Here is a 21,205-nt window from a genome sequence, read left to right on the forward strand (position 1 = left end):
TTTAATCATTGTATTTTGACACAAAAAGTCCATTTATATACAAAACAAAAAACCAAATCCCCTTTTCTGAATGGCTTAAGCTTTGTATTAATCATGTGAGCCTTAAGGTCAAATCTTCCTCTTCAGCTTTACTGCTCTGCTCACGTGTATTATGACATAGTCTTTACTAATGAAGATTTCTTCAATGAGTGTTTTCCTTCAAATGTAGAAACATTTGTAACCAAAAGTATGGTTTCTCCAGCACTTGGAGTTCAAAGTAATGAAATACCTTGTGAAAAGGGAACTTCTTACTTCTGGGCTGTGTGCTGTGAGCCAAATCTGAGAGATGATGATACAGCTGAAAACCAACAGTCTTTAGGGTAGCATGGGGTAGCATTCAGATGGCTGATGAGTTCCTTGGTCTGGCTCCGGGTGAAGCCCCATGGGTGGCCTGAGCGCTGGTGCCAGGGAAAGGGATGGATTGAGCAGGACTGTGTTGTCCTAAAGTTAGGTTGGCTTGAAGCCTTTTGTAATGTTAGTGTTTCTGTGTTAAAGGAGGTGGGAATGTGTCGCAGTTGCTTATTTTGTATGATTTTTTTCTCAGTCTTTTACATATCAAATTATAGACAAGTATGTCTGACTATGTAAAAAGCATTCTCAGTATTCTTGTGATTCTAGGAAAATGCCTTTTGAAATTTTATTTGCATATGTCTGATAAATAGCTCAGTAGAAATCTGTGGCAAATATCCAACTGTGGCAAAATGCATATAAGGAAAATAGATTATGTGCAAATAATTTTTAGGAACACTGATGTGACAAAAATTTATACCAACGCTAGACAACAAACAAGTTCTTTCCCAGTCTGATACACAAATATGTAGCTAGTAAAATAGCAAATATTTCTCATGATAAGAGGGACTCCAAAGTAGATGTAAGCTTCAGTGCATAGGCAGAAGGTGCTAGATGTGTCCCAATAATACCCGTATTACATTCATTTAATTAGTCGGTTTATGCTATTCATTGCTCCATTAATCTTGTTGGGATTTTTTTTTGGGGGGGAGGATTAGTTATTTAATCTGCATTTTTAATTGGAGTGGTTTTGTAGTTCAGTGTCATCTAAATAAAAACAGTGTAGGTTTGTTTTTTGTTTATTAAGGAAAACATGTATCTCAAATTCCTCTTGGATTTTGGTGCTCAGAAATGCTGAGATTCATTCGGATAATGTGAAGAACTCACTTGTTACACAGTCTGACACATAAATGTCCTTGCTTTAATTTCTTCATACGCAATTAATCCAGAAAAATGCTATGTATAGACAAGCCCTTGGACTGTAAGATCTGTGAGGATGATTTAAGTAAGGTGTTGGATACTTACATTTTGAAGCTGTCACCTCAAGGCATGACTTCTGTCAAAATCAGGAATGTGGTATCCTAAATGTCAGCATTTGATGAGGAGAGCGCCAGCTCATGGGTTCCACTTGCTTGGATCATGCAGCTTTGCTGCCTGACCCCAACATGGAAGTGAAAGGCAGTCAGATCACTGGAGTGGGGACGAGAGTTAGTGCCAATGCCTCCAGGAACAGGTGGGGTGCTGGGTGGGTGGTAGTGGCAAGGGTCTGCTTACATGAAGTCCACACTCTGTTCTGGAATGGGAAAGAGAGAAGTAAAGTGTGATGATTGGAGAAGTGAGGACGAGAGGAGGTTGGGGAAGATGAGGCACTGTTAGGAGAGGTAGGATGGGGGTGGAAAGGTATCAGCAGTGAAGCTTACTTAAAAAATTGAGACATTGATGGGGAAAATAGAGGTAAAGCAATTTCTGGCAGACCCTCCAAGGGTTAACTGAGAGCTCAGCTGAGATGGTAGCACTGAACCTTTGGTCACTGACTCCAGTGAAATTGCTCCGTGTGTTTGCTGTGGCTGAGATCCAGGAGGACAGTGGAGAGCAGAAAGGCTCAGCCTCACCCAAGGAGAGGCAGCTGTCAGGGTGCCACCCTGGGCAAGGGGCAGGTACAGGTGCCGTGTGGGGGCTCTGAAGAAGTCAGGTCTTCCAGGGCCCAAGGTACTGGAGCTAAGCTATCCATACACTTAGCTCGTTCAGTGTTTAAAGCCTCTCTTGTGTTCTGCTGTATTAAAATTAAACTGTACTTCTTTGGTTTAGGAAGGCTGTCTGGTTGCTGTATTAGCTGTTGGTCACACGCACCTGGGCTGACAACGACTGGCATCTGAAACGGCTTGGACTTGCTGGAGGCAACCTAGTCTACCTGTGGATGCTGTGAGCTGGGAGCTGGCCAAAAAGTGGGAGATCTCCAGGATCCCTCCCCAGAAAAGGTAAGGTCTGGAGGGTAAAACTGGTGGGACTGCACTCAGACCAGAAAAACAGAACAGTTCTCTGAGTACAGAGCTGACTGCGTTGTAGATGGGACCTTTGAAATTTAAATACGTAGACTGCAAAGTTATTTCTATTGGTTTAAACCTCAAGTTGTTTTCTGGAGGCGTAAGATCGCCGTTTGCACACATCACCCTTGATTTCTGTCTGCTGTGAGTCACATCATTCTGATAGCTTGTAATCTATACAGCCAAACTTTTCAGTGTTATTGTCTCTTTGAAACCTCACACTCTGATAGCCTTAGGCAGTTGAAACAATCAGGACAGTGGAGCAGCATCTCTGAGCTAAACCAGAGCAGTAGGTAAAGAGCAGAGGGTTGCTCTCTCCTGTGAAAGCACAGGTGTGAGTTGGATGATGAAGAATCTATTCCTGGCCCTAACAAGCAGTGCAATCTCTGCACCTGATTCATCAGTGTGTTACTGTACTAATCTTTTTAGCCTCGTCTTGCCACTCTCCTGTATGCTGTGGCAATCAGTTACACTTCCACAGAGTGCATGTAAAATGCTATCAATTTGGAAGGGTGATTTATATCCCAGAGCAAAACTTTATATTGATTCTGGTCAGTGGGGTGGATATTGTGGGACCAGAACAATTTCCAGACCCTGCAGCACTTACGACATGCTCTTTGTGTCTGCAGTATGTGGCATGGTTCAGGCTACAGTATTGTTTTCCCTGTTGTGGATCAGCTTTCATGGGTAGGTTGTGCACCGTACTTTATTTCTAACTGGGAACTCACTTTGAATATGTAGATGCTACATGCATAAACTTCAGATATACGTAGCACCATCATCCCTCAGTCTGTCCTGTCTCAGATGTCTCATTACACTCTCCTAGTTGTAGTGCCTAAGAGATCCTGTGTTGGGCTGTTCTGTTGTCCCACTCCTCTGGGTATTCTTGCTCAGAGACCCCTGATACTCTCTGAGACTGGGGAACAGACCCAGTCAGCTGCTGAAGGAAAGCAGTAGACTTAATTGTGGCAGTGCTAACAGTGTGGATAAGCAGGGTCAGCTCCTGCCTAGAGCTCCAGCTGTGATTTTGCTGCCCATTGTGTAGCTGATTACTGGGCTTCAGTTGATCAACAAGTGTCATCTATTGAGTGGCAAAGTCCAGACTAGTGCTGCAATGTTATGACAAAGCAAGTGTCAGCAGCTTTCCGAGAAGGCAGATGGTGATGGACTGAGCTTTGTATGAGTCCAGACGTTATGTTAGTGATGCAGCAGTGAATACTTCTGAAGAAAGCTGTGTCTGGCAAGTGCTCTGGTATATGGTACTATTGCTGTGAGTAGAGCAAATGCTGCTTCTTGCTATCCTCAAGAACCATCGAATGAAGCGCAGAAGTCTCCTATTACTGTTAAAACAAAAACTGAGTGCTGTATGGGCACAAGAAAACATGCATCCATTGGCAGCAGAACAAGACTATGAATTATTCATTCCTCTGCCTGCTGTAGGTTCCATCCACTCAGGCTATTCAGTATGCTGTCTGCTGGAGATGCAGACAGATCTGCTTTCAAAGCCATGGGGACAAGACCCTGCAGACTGTGATCACCACTCTGTTGAGCTTGTCCTTCATTAAACTGGCTTGGGCATTGTTGTGATATCCTTGAAGACATAGAAGTAACCTCTCATCATCCCGTGGGCTGTAGAAATGATGGTCTTCTTAAAGCAAAAGTTCAGCCTTTGTTGTAATGTGCCCTACTCCATTTTGAGAACACTTCAAATGTTCTTAAAGAGCTTCTTGGAAAGGAAGGGAATGTTACTTCAGTCAAAACAAGACATCGTATCTTGTGTTCAGACCAGTTTTCAGCTTCTCATTATGTCAGCCAGCTGGATGTGCCCTAGAGTGAGTCACCTTTGAAGTTGTCCTAGTCCAGAAGCTGAAGGAAACTGTGGAGGCTAAGATAAAATCCCAGACTGCATTTGAAAAGTCCTCACTAAAAAAAGTGGTGGAAGCATGCTGAGAGGGATGACTGTCCAGCTGGGTTGAGAGGTTGGGTAGGTTTCACAAAGAGAGCTGTCAAGGAAGAAATGGTTGCTTCTGAAGAAGGTAAAATGTGTTTGTCATCCTATGGTCTTGACCAAAGTGAAGAGGCGATAAACTGGAAGCATACCTTTTCTTTGTTTGTTTTTAATCAGTGAAAGAAGTAGACAAACAGAGCAGGCAATGGATTTGTGGTTACCATAGTGATGTAGCTGTGGAAGCTTTTGTGTGGCTGAGCTTTGCCCTCACTGCAATCACACTTGAAGGCTATGACTGTTCAGTTTTCCTGCCAGGGCAATTAAGTATGTATCAAACATGGAACTGGCTGAAAATGCAGCTGCATGTTCATGAATGTTTGCTATGTTACCTGAATATGTGGATGCTTATTTCTCCTTTATCTGTTGTTCTGCACTGAAACAGTGCATCAAACAATATTGATACCACAGTTCTTGCTGCACCAGGCAGTGATGTATTGACCTCTGTCCTTTGCTTTCTGTCATCTGTATATACACACACATCCCACAATACTGGTGCCTGTGACTCTGCAGACACACTGATTTCAAACATCCACTGGTCAGGAAACATGCTTAACTCTTTTGGGGCATGCTAACTGATCAAGCACCACCCCGTGAAACTTGACAGGTGTACTTCATGTGGTTCATAGCTATCAAGTCACTTGTCCCTATATCTGACATTAAATCATGCTTTGTTTTAATGGGCATTTTGAGAGTGTTTTAATAGTCAAAATACATGATCCTTGGGGAATTTTTGCATGTGGAGAGAGCTGTTTCTGACTGTGAATGGTTGATTAATTCTGGCTTTCAAAACAAGTTGGAGGGGAATTTTTCAGCATCTCAGTGATGAGATTACCGGTGGATCCTAGAGGCAGGGGAAAGAAAATGCTCAGTGTGAATGCTGCGTGCACAGATCAGGCAGTTATGCACATACTAGTTCTGCACACACACTTGCATTTTCCAGTCTTCATGGTTCACAGGCATTTGTGAACCATTCTTTTTCACTTGTACTGCTGCTGGATGCTTTCTTGCTGTCTCCCTGAATAAATCTTCTTTACCTTCAGCATTTGTTTTGCTTGTCTAATGGATGTAATGGGTCATCTGTTCCCTTTATAGAAAGGAATGTTAATTATTTTCAGAAGGCTAATTAGGTTGCTAATGAGAAACTGTACTGCAGAAATATTTCCTTTAATTACTCAATCTTAAGTGCTGTACAGAGAAGCTTATTGAATGTGCTGTTAAGTACAAATGCTTGTATCTGGCTTAGAGATGGACCTTCAGGCACCCTGAAAGAAATATTTTGGTAAACTTGGGAATCCATGTGACACAGATGACTGAGCAAATGAGACTGGTGCTAAGAGCTGCCTAGTTGTGCAGCCTTTTTGACTGCACCTCAGTTTGCCACTTCTGCAAGTGACTGGATGCAGTTGCTCTTTCTATTTCCGTTTTGCCTGATGACTTTTGTCAGTATAGGTAACTGTTTGTGCTACCTGCCAGTCCAATCTATAATTAGATGCAGCCCTCACACCAATAGTTCAGTCTAATCAGCCAGATGGCAGTCAGGGAGGGGCACAGAGAGGTGGAGTGACGTGTCCAAGGTCATATTGCAGATCATGGCAAACCTAGTAATAAAGCAGAGATTTCATTAGTCCTGTGTCAGTTCACTGCACTGTTTGCCCCTTGTGCCTCTCCTAGGGCTAGCACAGCTCATTACAAGACTTGCATCAGTTTGCATATTGCTTCATGAGGCAGCAGAGCTGCTCAACAACCCCATCCATGTAGCCACCTTGGCACTGACTTAGGAAAGTCCTTTTCTTGCTTCTACTTGCTTCACTTCCTTGTTGTAGTGATACCGAAATCAGCCAGAAAATAAACTTTCTAATACAATTTGAAGTATTAGAGAGCAGGCATTCTTTATTACAGTGCTGGACCCTTTCAGAAGATATCTCCTCTAATCAAATGTGTCTCATGAAACTTTACAACAGGGTATTTATTCCATCATGATTATACACATTCATTACAATGTACTTCCTAACTAATACAGAAACATTACTTTCCCTAGAACTAATTTGCATTCATCTGCCTCCAACTGGAATTCCTTTTATGGTCCTGGAGGGTCATCTAAAAGGGTCTCTGGTGGTTGTACTTACTGAGTGCCCCAATATGACAGGTGACCATTCCTTGAACTTTTCTTTGAGCATGCATGTTGCTTCTTGTTACATAACTTGCCAAAACCCCCACTATATTCCTAATTTTCTGTTTATCCACTGGTTCCAGCTACATTTATCATCCTGTGTGCATACTTTTGCATTCTTTTATCTTTTTTTGATAGTTAGTCTTTTAAGCTCTATCTAGCAACTTCAGGGGAACTGAAAATTTTTATTCTTTGTGTTATCTATCAGTCTCAATGCCTTTTAGAATTGCTTTGGAAGAACTACTGTAGTCTAGTTGATATTTTAGTTTTAGTACTCCCAGGATGAAAGTTGGAGTGGATTGCTAATGTCCCCTGCTTTTTGACTGCTGAGCCTTCATGCAGCTCTGTAGAAGAGCTTCACTTTTTTTCAGCATCCTCTGATACCCAGTCTGCTTGTAGCCAGACTCTTGGAACTTTTTACATGCTGTGGCTCTACCAGGGAAAATGTGAGGGCAGGCTGCTGTATGGGGGCTGCTTCCACGCATAAGATGCTCCTTATTCTTTTATATACTGGTCATTGTAAACTCAGCAGGAGAAGGAGGGAAGATCTGTCAATGTTGTGGATGCAGTGCAAAACTTTGCATCTGGTACTGTGCTGCCAGAGTGTCTGAGTGCAGGTGACTCAATAGAGTGACTTAGACATAAGAAATACCCAAGAAAACTACTATCAGCATGGGATGGCAAAAGTCACCCTCCATTTCTTTTCAGGCACAGATGTGTGCTGCTAGAACTTTTATCTATCTGCCACACATGCAGCACTGCCTTGGCTGAGGCACATTCATTTAAAAGTTCACTTTGCATATGTAATATTTAAGTTAACTTTGCATATCTTTCCAGCTGTGGGAACTCTCAGAGACAGTGAAGATACTTAGCTGCAGTGTAATCTAGCTTCTAAGTACAAGCCGATGCAAAACAAGCACACTTCAAAATACTAACACTTGGAACACCTTGGCATTGCTATGAACTGTTGTGCAGATAGTGCTGTTTGGTCTTTGTGTAATGTGATGGATTTGTTGTTGCATGTGTCAAGACTAGTAATATTATGGAATGATATTTAGATTGTTTTAGCAGGAGACAAAAACTTACATTCTTACTCATTCTACCAACAGTGTATTGCTTAATAGCTAGTGATTGTCATAGAAGTCCTGGTATGCTGCAGGTTTGTGTACATCTAAAAAGGAATGGACAGCTGACCAGAGTGTGTGTCTCCAGGACTGCCAATAGTAGAAGCACAGTTCAGGCACAAAAATGACAACTCTTAAGCATGGACATAAAAATGACAACTCATAAACATGGACAAGACAACATATGGTGCGTCTCTGGTTCTATTTGCTATGGGTCACCTGATGCTCTGTTTGCTGAGCAGATTTTAAAGACGGTTTAAAAAGAATTTAAGGTTTGGGGTTTTTGAAAAGGGTTATTTTTGGTGTCCAGTGTGAACACTATCAAACAATTTTACTTAAAACTGAGGAATTCTTTTCTAGTCTTAACACAAGACAGTTCCCAACACACAGATGAGAACTGACGTCTTTGTTCAATTGGTATTTTGCCCAGAGGCATGAGGTGCCTATTGTTGCCCAGAAGGAAAGCAAGATAAAGAAAAAATCTTGTTTGATAAGACCTGAAACTACCCTATGTAACCTCAAGTATTTCACCAAGGTGAATAAATCAGTGTTGTACATGCTTTAAGCACCTTTAAGTATGTACTGGAAAGATGCAGGAAAGATAGCATCAGGAATGATCAATTCCACTTTCGTCTACAGAATGTGCCCATCTCTAGGTACCTTCACAGGCTCTAGTAACTACAAATGGGAGCCTGTACGGAAGTGAAGCTTGTAAGGTACCTTGGATAAGTGCCTGAAATTCGTGAATTAATTTGGGCCGTTGTATGCATGCGTGTATGAAATGTTTATATGAAATTCAAAATCTAGTAAAACCATGTCATGCAAATAATTAATTTGTTAGAATGGTATCATGTTGTAGTAATAGTGTAAGGCAGATTACTGGAGGCAAAAACCAAACAAGTGCATTTCAGTCAGTGAGAGCTCAGTGTCAGCTCAAAAGAGGTATCAGTTCCTCACTGCTTAAATAACAGCTGTGCCTCCTAAAATAACAACCAGTTGTTTAGAGGGTATCTTTAAACTTTTCTTGAGATGGTAGAATGAAAGCTGAAAAAATCAGTTGAGTATAAAGGGCACCACAAATGAAGATCTGGGCAGAAAACAGTGTGACCCTGGGAAAGCCCTGCCAATTTGGGAACTCTGTGCCCAATCATTAATGGGCCAGGACACTCTTGTGTGATTCAAGACAGCCAGCGCAGCTTCACCAAGGGCAAATCCTGCCTGATAACCCAGTAGCCTTCTATGATGGAGTGACTCCATCAGTGGAAGGGTGCAAGCGTCATTTATCTGGACTTCTGTAAAGCCTTTGACAAGGTCTCCCACGACATCCTTCTCTCTAAATTGGTGAGACATGGATTTGATAGGTGGACTGTTCAGTGGATAAGGAATTGTTTGGACTGTTGCATCCAAAGGGTAGTGGTGAATAGCTCAGAGTCCCAATGGACTTCAAGGAACAAATGGTGTTCTTCAGGGGTCTGTACTGAGACCCTCTGCCCTCATAAGACTCTGCTTGGAGTGCTGCATCCAGCTCTGGGGTCCACAGAACTGGAAGGACATCACCCTGTTGAAATGAGTGCAGGGGAAGGCCACCAAGTTGATTAGAGGGCTGGAGCACCTATGCTGTGAAGACAGGCTAAGAGAGGTGGGGTGTTCAGCCTGCACAACAGAAGGTTCTGAGAAGGTAACCTTATAGAACCTTCTAATACCTAAAGAGGGCTACAAGAGAGCTGGAGAGGGACTTTTTACAAGGGCATGTAGTGATAGTCCAAGGAGTGATGGCTTTAAACTAAAAGAGAGTGAGTTTAGATTGGATATTAGGAAGAAATTATTTACTGTGAGGGGTGGTGAGGCACTGGAATAGGTTGCTCAGAGAATTTTTGGATGCTCCATCCCTGGAAGTGTTCAAGGCCAGGTTGGATGGGGCCCTGAGCAACCTGATCCAGAGGAAGGTATCCCTGCCCCTGGCAGGCTGGTTGGAACTGGATGGTCTTTGGGGTCACTCCCAACCCAAATTATTCTGAGATTCTCTTATTCTTGTCTCCCCTCTTTAAATACAAAAGGACAATTACATGGTGTCTAGGTAAAGCATTAGGTTACAGTTCAATGGAAGGAAGCCAGTTGAATTATCCATCCATTGAAAAGCCTCTACTGTGTTTGGATGAGACCCCCAGTTGGCAGGTTTGCCTCCATGCTGTAGAGGATGACACAGCCGTGGTTGTTTCCTTTTCTGGTTGTGCTTGCCAGGCCCCATGGGGAAACTGAGTCTTTCCAACCAGGTGCAGAGTGCAATAAACTTCCTCTGACAAGTTGATAGAAATGAGTGGAAGCTTGGTACTTGGCAAAAAGAGAAGCTGAGTATAGGAGGTGTTAAGAAAAAAACGAACTGAACCTCATGGCTGGGAAGTTGTGGTCTTACCACTTCCTCTTCCATGTTCCTATCTGATGTAGATGACTCTTCCAGTGTTTCAGCTGAAGGTGTCCTGTGTTTCATAGCATTCAGCTACTAGGCTGCCATGAGACTTCAAAAATAAGCCTCTTCTGGGAACCAGGTGAAGTCTGTTCAGCTCAATATTCCCTTTTCTAAGGAGAGGTGGTAGGTTTTACTGAGTCAGCTGATATTGAGAGGGAGGTGGAAGGGGGCCAGTAAATTACAGATACTCACGCCATCTTTGGGGTTGAAGCTGTTTGAAGTTGAATATCATGTTTCTGTCTCTGATCTGACCAAAGCAGTAAGATCAAAATTACTGAAAACATCATCTGGATCTGCAGTAGCTAATTCTTCCTGGCATGAGCATTTTCTTGTGGAGCCCTGCAGTGGGGAAAGATTGAGCACATCACAACCCCAGCTGGATGGAGACACTGGGCCACCAACTCCTCCTTCTTCACACTTGTGTCTCCACATTTTCCTAAGGACCCTCCATGATCATCACAAATACTTTTGTAAAGGGAATTCAGGGTCATTGAAAGTTACTGTCTGGATTGTACAGAGAAACATCAGTGCTTTTTTAAAGGAAAGAGAAGCTCTGATAGTGAGAACATGAACTTTCTGCATTATGCATCAACCTGAGTTATCTATTCTGGAAAAAGCATTTTCCAGAGGCAAGTAAAAGAATACTTTGTTATCTTGTCTCTCTTCTGAGATGGCCAATAATCTTGGCCAATTAGTGCCTGTGTTTCAATTACGAGGATGTTTTGTCAATCACTGGGAATTAAATGAATATGTATAAGAAAAGAGCTCTGTGTGTTTTGGAACATTTTCTTTTTTGAAGCATGTAAAACAGAATAAAGACAAATACACCAGCAAGAAAATTGCTGTGTCTTCTACTGCAGTAGCTGTGTGTATGGACTCAAATTCAAGTCTTCTTCTATCATTGTGCTTTCACTTTATGCAACTGTGCCATCTTTCTGCAGCTGAGAGTGGAAAATGACTTCTGTGCAGATTGACAGTTGAGTGAAGAGGTGAGTAGTATTTTTACATCCTTGCTGAGTTTAGGATTAGACTTAGCAGTTCTTAAGGATTTTCTTTTCTAAGGTGGAAGCTTAATTCCTTTTTCAGATGTTTAGAAGTAGGTGATATTGACATAATGCAGTTACATTCCACAAGTCCTGAAGCAGATGCATGTTAGCTGCTATTCACAAGAGATGGTTTAGAATTTTTCAGAAGGCTGGATGTGTAGATTGGATCTCAGAAAAGGGGTGAATGTGAGTTGGCTCTCAACCATAAACTGATAGATCTGTAAAGCAGTCTGAAGCTATGGTATAGCTTTATTTCATGATCTGGGCTTGCTGTACTATGAAAGGTAAATTCCTGAACTTCAGGCATTTAGAATATTCTGGCGCAGCCCTCTGCACATACCTACAGACTTTTCTGTCTTAAGGAACCCAAGGTTAGGGTTACACTTAGGTTGACTAATAAATACAGGTAGATTTTGAAAATTCTTTCCAGTATTGGAGCAATGAATTTGTTGGTTTTATTGGGGAGACTGTTTAGTATGACATGGTCACTTGGACATGCTGCAGGCACAAAAGGAAATGTGGAAGAAGGGTATAAACATAATATTAAATGGATCTATTTTCAGAGAGGCTCTGTAAAGGCTGAAGTGAGCACACTCTGTGAAGCTGTGATAAATGATTGGCAGGTTGAAGGTATGAATCTAAATCCAATAGTAGTGTTTGTAGCATTTGTAAAAGCTCACCTCAGCACAAAAATGAACACATTCAGAAGAGGCAGTTATGGGAAAAAAAATCCATCCCCTTCAAGCAGAGGGGAAAAGAGGACAAATCAGCAAATAAAATAGGACAATATATGAAGGTATCTCTATATCTTTATATATCTATACAGCTAGAGGTAGAATTCAAATTTATGTAGACATAGCATGTTGCCTTCATTAAAGCAGGTATCTATGGTCCAGTCCAAACTAGAGAACAGTCCACGTCTGTGATTTGGGAGAGAGGCAATAAGAAGCTCAGAAACAGTAGGAAAAGAACCAAGGTGGCATCAGCTCTAGTCAGGGGAGACACAGGCCATCCTTATGACCCAGCTCCCTGGTTCATGAGCTGGAGTGCATGAAGCTGCAGCTGGAAGCACATGTCTCAGTTGGAAGAACAGTGATGGGAACCACTACTGGAACAGTACCTTCAAAAGCTGACTGATTGGAAAAGGAGGGAACTGTAGAATGCAACAGCAAAAGCTTACGGACCCATGCTGAGCTAAGAAATTAATGTCTGAAGAGCTAAGACCTTCCTTGAATGCCAGGGAGAAATGCCCTGGCAAATACCAGTTCTACATGGGGCCCAAAAGTTGAGTTATTCTTTTTTTTTGAAAGAGCTCCTGAGTGGACAACTTGCCACCTTTCAGAAGATTGAGTTTCAGTCATGTTTCCCTGTGGGAAAACTCTTGTGCTTCGTTCTTGGGACACACAGCACATAATCAAATGAATGACCTGAAGGGGAGTCATAAATAGCTAAATGTTAGAGGTTTATGGAGGATCTCAAGCTTCAGGCTTACAAAAGAGAAAAATGACAGGTGTGCATAAAACATGAAGATGGTGTTTTTGTAATTGTAACTTGAATGCTAAGCTTCCTGATACCTTTAGGAAATAACAGTGCTAAAAATGTCAGCCATCTTTTGCAAAGATGTAAATAGGAACAGAAGTACCCAATACAGTGGGGCGTATGTTTGCTGTATAGGAACTAGGCCCTAAAACCTAAGTTTTTGTTGACTTGTTATTCAGGACAGAGAAATTTGACAAGTCTATGAAGGCAAATTTACCTAAGTGATGCTGAATTGAAATAAATATGAACAATAAAGTACAAAACTCATCACTAATTTATTTGTGCATACAATATCTTTCCACTGCTGATTACATACTTTGCAAGCCAGTGATAGCATGATTAATACCCATGGTATGGTAATTGGTGGGCACTAGTGGGAAAAACTGGGCAACTGCTTAGAGGAGCTCCTTTCCCAGCTGTTGGCATGGTTGTCTACTTGAGGATCTTGTTGAGCATGATGAGGTGGTCAGTAGAATTCTGAGATTTATCCTCTTCTACCCTTCCTTTCCAGGATGTTTCTGCCTCTGATGTCTGTGTGAACTTGAAATTAAGAAGATGAGGTAGATGAAGTAATCTTGGAGGCTCCACAGGGATTCCTGTTGTGAAAAAGCATAATTTAGTACTCTGAGACTGCTCAAGTTTTACACCAGGGATGTTAGGAGGAAACTTGAGGAGTCACAGTCTTGTGAGTAGCAGATAGCACTTAGGAGACCTGATTCTTTGACATCTCAGAAATAGTTCAATATTAGGAAGGAAAAGATTATATATTGAGAAGCAAAAATTATTTGATGTAGAATTACCACCAAGAGATTTCCAAAAGGGGAAAGAGAGAAGGAAACTCTTCATAACAGTCTTGGGCTATGAACCTGAAGGTGCTTAAAAGTGTGCTCTCTCCTGTTTCATCTGACTTTATGCAGTATCTTCTGCTTGCAGGGTTTAACCCTAACTCAGCTTAGACCAAGATGCTGCGTTTCTTTGTGAGCTGCAGCAGTTCTGTTCCTTCTAGAAGAAGAGTGACTGTCCAGTTAAACTATCCAGTTACCTACTATCAGTTGAATTCTGGGAATTTTTAAAGGCTTGCGCACCAGTGAAGAGTAATAAAAGGAGAGGGAAACAGTTCTTTACAGTTGTGTATATGCAACAAGAATTTCCATAAAAGAAGCAGCTAGTTTTATGAAATGATGCTTTGACCTTTGCCTGTAGAAATGAGGAGAGACTACTTTGAATCTGTCAGTGATACAGATTTAAGTGACTTGGATTGTGTCAGTATGTTAGCAAGCTAGGATTTCAGATATTTCAGCACCTTGGTCATAGTATTTTTCTCTGCCAAGCTTTATTTTCAATGTGAAAAATGTTTGAATGTTTTTGTCTTTTTTTTTTCCAAATCTGGCTTTCATCCATTTCATCCTGATTCTGGCTTATTTGTGAAGACTGTTCAGAAGTGTTGGGCTAAGCATATTTGTTTGTTACTGATACTGACCTTTGTAAGTTGACCAATTTTTTATTGTAGGTTGAAGCAGAATGACTTATTTGCTTTTCATTTTGCTTTGGAAAGATGAGGCATTTGCTAAGAAGAAAAAAACTCTGCCTTTTCCAAAATGAACTGTCTGAATTTCCAAAAAGCTGTAAGAAACCATATAAGATGGGTGACACATGATGTCTTGCCATAATGTTGTCTTCTCTTTTCATGTGTTGGCTGTGTAGTGACAGTGGAAAGGATAAAATCTTGTAAACTCTTGTGTTTCAGGCAGGACAAATTCTCTCTCTCCATTAGTTACTCTGGTTTGGGTTGCTTTTAAGGCATGATATGCATTATGTTCTTCAGTCAGCTAATACCATGTGTTAAGCTTTTGAAACACACATGAATTTTGATTACCACTGTACTTGAATACACAGTTTGATATGAAGGGGCCCAGCTTACAGGAGCTTAAGAGTCAGGCAGTTGCCCATTAGGGAACTATGAGGCCTGCAGTCACAGTGTGTGAACGTGTCACCTTTTGAAAACTGGGTTGTAGGAACTCAGGTCTGCTCTCACTGCAGAGAAAGAAGTCAACTGTCCAGGTTAAGATAATGGTGAATCCAGCAACTAAGCGCCGAAAACTGAAGGATGGCTGATACAGATTCTCAGAGCAGACTGTGCTCTCTGGACATGCCATCTCCTTGGGGACAGACCTTCCGTAATTCTGGCTCCCTCCTCCTCAGTGTTAATGGGAAGCTCTGCCTGCTCCTGTAGGAGAGTTCTGGCTTCAAAGTCTCTGCTTTGTGCTGGAGGCACATCAGGCACTTGGGCTCTTGCTGGACATTTGCTTGTTTTGAGAACCGTAGTATCAGCAAATGTTGGGAACTCAGGGCAGATTTTTTTCAAACAGGGAAAGGCAGCTCAAGAGCCTTATAGCAACAGGCTTGGAGAAGAACAAGACCTTACCTAAAGGAGATGCTGGGGAGATTTAGGCTTAGTACTTGTAGATGTCAGGTTTGGATTCAGTCATTTCCATAGTGTCTTTCAAGTCTGCTACTTGCATGACTCTTGGGGCTCTTAACTTCTGTCAGGTACAAAGGAAACATTCCTCTTGGTCACTGTAAGTAAAGAGCTACTGCCTTAATTTGTTCTCAAGTTGGAGTGGTCACTCAGGTGGGCTAAGGTGCCTTCACATAAGGTAACATTTCCTGCAATGTGTGCGGCAGGACATGGAAAGTCTCCACTTTCTGCACTTCTACTGCCATTCATGAGATCACCTTAGTCAGAAAGCTATTCTTTAAACAATGTCTTCATATTTTCTCTTTGTCCTCTGAGAAGCCACCCCCCTCTACACTCCTTCCCAAGAAAACCCTCCCTTTCTCCTTCCCGTTGTGAAATGGTACGTTCTGGACAGTCCACACACAGGCATTACCACTAAGAACCACACTTCCCCATCCCTTTGGGTTAGTCTGGTAATTGGATTAATTTAATCTCCTTTTGTCGTCATTCTTTTTGACTGTATCCCAATTCTCTTTGGACCAGATTTGAAAGATAGACAGGGATCAGAGGCTGCCAGCAGGTACAGAGTGAACTGGGCAAGGGAACAAGAAAACAAGGAGTGGCAGGAAAATGATGTGCGTTTTATGGGAAAGGAGCTAGAGACAAAAATGAGGGGAAAACGCAGATAAGAAATAGACTGTGCTTTCTTACCCCACAGTATGTGGAAGGGAGACAATGTGCATCCTGATGGACGTAGAGTCCAGACAGAGAAGTGGCAAAAACAGATGAGTCAGAAGTGACCAAAATCCCAGGGCTCCAGATCCTTCCTGAGGGCACTGAGAGTCTGTATTTGGAGACGTCTGTGGTATGCTTTTAGCTTCATTGCAGGGCTTGATTAATCGATCTGCTGGAGCTCTTCCACACTTCAGTACAGTTGAAATCCTATTTTCTGAGCCACAGTTAATTGAGGCTCTTAGTTACCTGAAGGATGAATATCTCCTCAGAGTTATGACTTCAGCACATAAGTACACTAAGACTTTACTGTATAAATCTTTAAACACTGATGAACTAATGTCTTGGGGCCAAATCTAGTACCTAGTGTTCTGTACACATCTACTGTTCTGTAAACCTTTACTTCTAATGGTGTGTGAGACCTCTCTGACAATGTTGAAGCCAGATTTTCAGCATCTTCATTGAATGTTGTCCATGGTTGCAAAGGTACGCTTGTTAGGTGTTTACTCACAGGGAAAATGCAAAATAAGAATTACACTTAAAGAGGTATTGCTCAAAAATGCATGTCAATTTGCATCAACATGTTACATTATCTACTGTAATCCTTGCTAAAGCAGAAAGCAGATACACATCTGATTCTCCCATTCTTAAGAAAGAACACAGTAGCTGCAGTGATGTGCCAATGAAAGTAATTAAAAAGTCATGTAGAATGGTTACTTTTACATAAGTACTATTTGGGTAATAAGAATCTGAGGAAGGAGGACATTAGCAGTACAGCTCATGGGCAGGAAGAAGCAAGTGCCCTTCACTTCAGCGTAGTGTGCTACTCATGGTCCTGTCGTTTGGAGAGACTGAAGTATCCAATTATGTATATATCTCGGTTGCACTTTTTCAGATTTAAAGAGTAATTATGATATGTAATATAGGGTTATAGATGTATCTAAGGCATTTCTTAGAAATACAAACATGCATGTTATAGAACTAAATATTAGTAAATATTTAAAATATGAATTTATAAAATAATATTGTGCCTTAACTTTTTAACTTGCAGAAATAACTGGGCACTATGAGTAAGAAACATGCTGCAATAGTTCAAGTTCACCTGCGGTGGATCAAGTAGCTGACAGAATTCATAGCCTCAGGACATCACTGAATTAGGTGAATTCTCTCATGGAGGTTTTTGTTTGTTTTTTTCTTTTATTAGCACTTCAGAGTTAATTCAGAGTTTTCTTGATGAAGTCTCATTACACTCATCCAGAGCATCTAAATAATTCTGCTGGATTAAAGGGAATAAAGACAATCTGTGAGATACTTTTTTTTAAGCACAGTCTGGCTTGGTAGCGGGGAAATGGGCAGAAAGCCACTGCAAAGGAGAGCTTTGAAAAAAAATGAGCCAGGCAGTGATCAAGAACTTAATCAGGCGTGAATACAACATCCACTGAGGTCTCCCCTGCAGTGCTTGTGTGAGACAAATCTGCCATTATTTCTTGGTCTACCACCAGTCCATATTCTGATCGCTTCCCTCTTGCCTGCCAAGGCTGCATCCCCTACAAAACCAACTGTGAGTATGGAAGTGCCCCTCTTGCACAGAGGGGTCTCACGTGAAGTGGGGCAGTTTGGGATGTCAGTCCTTTCTCCTTACTTGGCCTGGTGCATCAGTTTTACCTGTATCTTACCTCAACCTAGGGGATTATTAATACCCATTTCAGAGTTGAAATTCTAAAATATTAAAGTGTAATCCTGGTTCTTTCTTGCAGCTGTAAGTCAAAGTCCTGCGCTGATGACAGAATCACAGAATGGGTCAGGTTGAAAGGGACCACAGTGGGTCATCTGGTCCAAACTCCCTGCTCAAGCAGGGTTGACCCAGAGCACATGGCACAGGATTGTATCCAGACCGTTCTTGAGTATCTCCAGTGATGGAGACAGGACAGCCTCTCTGGACAATCTGTTCCAGTGCTCAGTTACCCGCACAGTAAAGAAAGTCATCCTCATATTCAGGTGGAACTTCCTGTTCATCAGTTTCTGCCCATTGCCTCTTTGTCCTTGCATGGAGTTATTCTTCCTCAGGTGTGGGACCCTGCATTTGTCTTTGTTGAATTTCAGACAGTTCTTCTCTGCCCATCTCTCCAACCTGTTGAGATCCTTCTGAAGGGCTGCACAGCTCTAGGGGATATCAGCCACTGCTCCCAGCTTTGTGGCCTCAGTGAACTTGGTGCTGCAACCAGATTTCTGTAGAGAAACTCAGTTCTTCATATACTTTCCCGCTTGTTTCCTTTAGGTGGAGTGGGCTCTTGGCCCCTTCATTGCTAGCAGAGTTATGCAAACGGGCAGGGCAGTCAGGGAAAGGACTTGAGTGTTCCTTGGAGGTCCATGTATGGTTTCCATAGACTTGGCTTTTTTTTCTCAGCAAGCTGGAAAGAAGGTCCTACTAGAGAAAGAAAGAAAGAAAGAAAAATTTTGTGCTGGCCTAGCTCAGGCTTCCTAATAACTTTGTGTTAGAGGAACTATTTCTATTTAACTATTTGAAATGTAATTTGCTGATGATGGAAAGCATTTTCAAAACTTTGAATTTAAAAGTGCCTTATTTTCCCCAAAATAGCACAGTTTGAGCAGCCTCAGTGCAAGCATGGTCATCCATGCGCAGTCTCCATGCATTGTTTGCTCTCTGCTGAGACAATTGCATAGCTGGCAGCTGTGTTTCTGATTTTCAGGAAGCTGCTGCCCATCCCACTGTAAGTACCTCAGTAATGAATGTCATTTGTTTTCCTCAGGAGACTGAATAGCTCTCATACATTCAGAGCCTTTTGGTCAGTATTACTGTCACTCCGTTAAAAGTTTTGCATCACCAAGTTCAATTATCTACTTGAGGCTTTTCACAAATCAGTATTTCTTAACTGAATCCAGTCTTGGCCTTCTGTTTGGATGCTTCTCCTGCTAATGTCACACAACTACTTTTCAGCTTGATTCTTTTATCATGAATTGCTGCCCAATAAAACAACAGTTTTCTGCTTTATGTCCCTCTTGAGACCTTTTTGTGCAGTATTGCTTACCAGACACCAAATAATTTGGTGGGGCTGGGAAATAAGATGCTTGAGAAAAGCTGCAGTTTTAATTGTTTTGTAAATGCTCAAGTGACTTGTAACCATTGAATTGTACAGTCCTCAGCTTGTGCAGTGATGTGCTGTGGCTTGTGATAGCCCCCCTAAATGTATCCTCCATTCCCTTTATGTCTTACTGTGTACTTTTAGTTTTATTTTGGATGAAATATTTTACAGGAGGAGCTGTGATTTGTGGATTTGCTTAGTGCCCAGGACAGTGGAACCAGTTATGTTTGGGCTAGCACAGATTGGCATCTGCCCTGTCTTGGGATGCTCCTAATCAGCAGGAAGTCTGTGAGGACTCTTTCAAGCATATTGTAAGAAGAAGTTTCCATTGAGGTTGGGCCAACTGGGCACAAGACAGTATAGAAGGCACATATTCAGACAGCGCCATTGCATTGATGTTTGTCTCTTTGCAGTTGTGGTGAAAGCCATTGGATTCAAAAGAACTCAACGGTGGTCTTTGGATTGGGTTAACTTGTGTTGTAGATGTCCCAGACTTGATCTAGATTCATTCAATTATCAGATTTCTAGTGTAGTGACTAAATATTTGGCAAACAGTAAAAAAGAAACAGAAAATAAATAGAGTTCTATTAAGCATGTGGTATAGAACCAGGAAAGAGGAATCTTCATTGCACAGAGGAAATAGTGGGAAGTAGAACAGGACGTGGCTTGTTGGACATGTTTCTATGAGTCTTTGGCTTTTATAGGGAGGTATAAGGCAACGGAAATAATTGGTGAGGGCAACCTTGGAATAAAAATGGAGGGGGAGAGGGAAGGAGCCTCTGTGCATTTGATCCAACTTTGTGAATAGACTTTCAGAATTACAAGGGTGCTCCCAGCTAACAGTTCAAATACATTTAATGTAAAGCTGTAGAGAGAAGTGCAAGGACTAAGGATCACAAATGAAAAAGTTAGAAAGGCTTATAGAAAAGAGAGGAAAACCATACAATCCCTTGGCAACTTAGTAAAATCTTTACAATAATTTTCTTCTCTGGGTAATGATGTTACATATTACAGAAACATCACAGAATATTCTGAGCTGGAAGGGACCCACAAGGATCATCAAGTCCAACACTTAAGTGAATGGCCCATACAGGGATCAAACCCACAACCTTGGCATTATTAGCATCATGCTCTGACCGAGCTAATTACATTATTATTACATTTTACTTTGTTTCAATTATTAAACTCAACCCATGAGTTTTACTTTTTTTTCCCCCCCTGATTCCCCTTCCCATCCCACTGGAGAGCAGTGAGCAAATGGCTGTCTGGCACTTAGTTGCTAGCTGGGTTTAAACCATGACGCTTTCTTACTGCTTTCTCTTACTACTGTACCTCTGATTTTTGATTTGTTCTTGAAATTATGTCAGAATGGAGTAATGATATGAGGATTCAGAGTCCTAAGCTTATCAACTGTGTTGGCAAAATAACCAAGTAACATTACATTGACAAACTGTCCTTGTTTTGCAGTGCCCTTACGCATCAGCTTCTTATGGACTGTGTGGATATACACCTCCTGCATATTTCTCATGTACCAACTCCTCTGCTGTCTTGCAGGGTTTCTTGGGACTGAATTGTTAGGAGACATGAGGCAATCTCTAGTGATTCTTTAATCCTCACTATATGCTGTTGACCTTTCTCTGTAGCATGTATTGATGGCTCAGTGTCCTGTGTGAAATGGATTCTGCCATTAGAAAATGGGTCTTTGTTCAAGCACCCAAATCATATGAACTGTCAAGGCTTTGGTTGTGTGTCTCGTTAAGAGACGTGTGAACAGATCATGGATACAGCTCTGTTCTTTTCACTTTCAATATTCCTCTGTGCATATCTTCTTCATGTTTATTACTATAGTTCCGTTTTTCCTTACAGAAGTTTCTCTTATCTCCTATCAGAATGTCAGTTATACTGCATGTTAATACTTTGTTCAGAGAGGCACTGTGTTTACAGGGTAGGGCAGGAACAGTCTCTTTCCAGATGGCATGGAATGACTGTACATAAGGTTAGTGTGGTCCTTTCCTAGCACATTGCACCACAGAACTGACAAGTGCAGAGTAGGTTAAATAGGGCTTGGTAAGGAGTCTGGAGAAACTCAACTTGAAAGAGTAAGTTTCTAAGAATGAAAGAGGTCAAATTCATCCTGTGGTGTAAATCTGCAAGGCTTCTGTAAAATTATGCTTATAATCACCTT

At 41.7% G+C, this 21,205-nt stretch overlaps 1 protein-coding gene and 1 long non-coding RNA gene across 4 annotated transcripts in view; one reads left to right on the forward strand and one right to left on the reverse strand.

Moving 5' to 3' along the window:
- Positions 1-21,205, forward strand: part of TMEM229B (transmembrane protein 229B) — a 36,759-nt gene that overhangs the window by 10,884 nt on the left and 4,670 nt on the right. For 2 of the 3 annotated variants that reach the window (XM_048307267.1, XM_048307266.1), the window contains exon 2: positions 2,137-2,306. The gene's annotated coding sequence lies outside the window, so the exon portion shown is untranslated. Of the gene's footprint in view, positions 1-1,933; positions 2,038-2,136; positions 2,307-21,205 lie in introns of those variants that run through there. The other variant, XM_048307268.1, reaches the window with a different exon arrangement.
- LOC125327595 lies at positions 12,999-16,887 on the reverse strand. Its single transcript, XR_007204326.1, has 3 exons — positions 15,896-16,887; positions 15,152-15,269; positions 12,999-13,322 (listed from the first exon to the last, which is right to left on the reverse strand). It is a non-coding gene; the product is annotated as an uncharacterized LOC125327595 (long non-coding RNA).

The sequence above is a fragment of the Corvus hawaiiensis genome, chromosome 6 (genome assembly GCF_020740725.1).
Source record: "Corvus hawaiiensis isolate bCorHaw1 chromosome 6, bCorHaw1.pri.cur, whole genome shotgun sequence".
Taxonomy (NCBI): domain Eukaryota; kingdom Metazoa; phylum Chordata; class Aves; order Passeriformes; family Corvidae; genus Corvus; species Corvus hawaiiensis.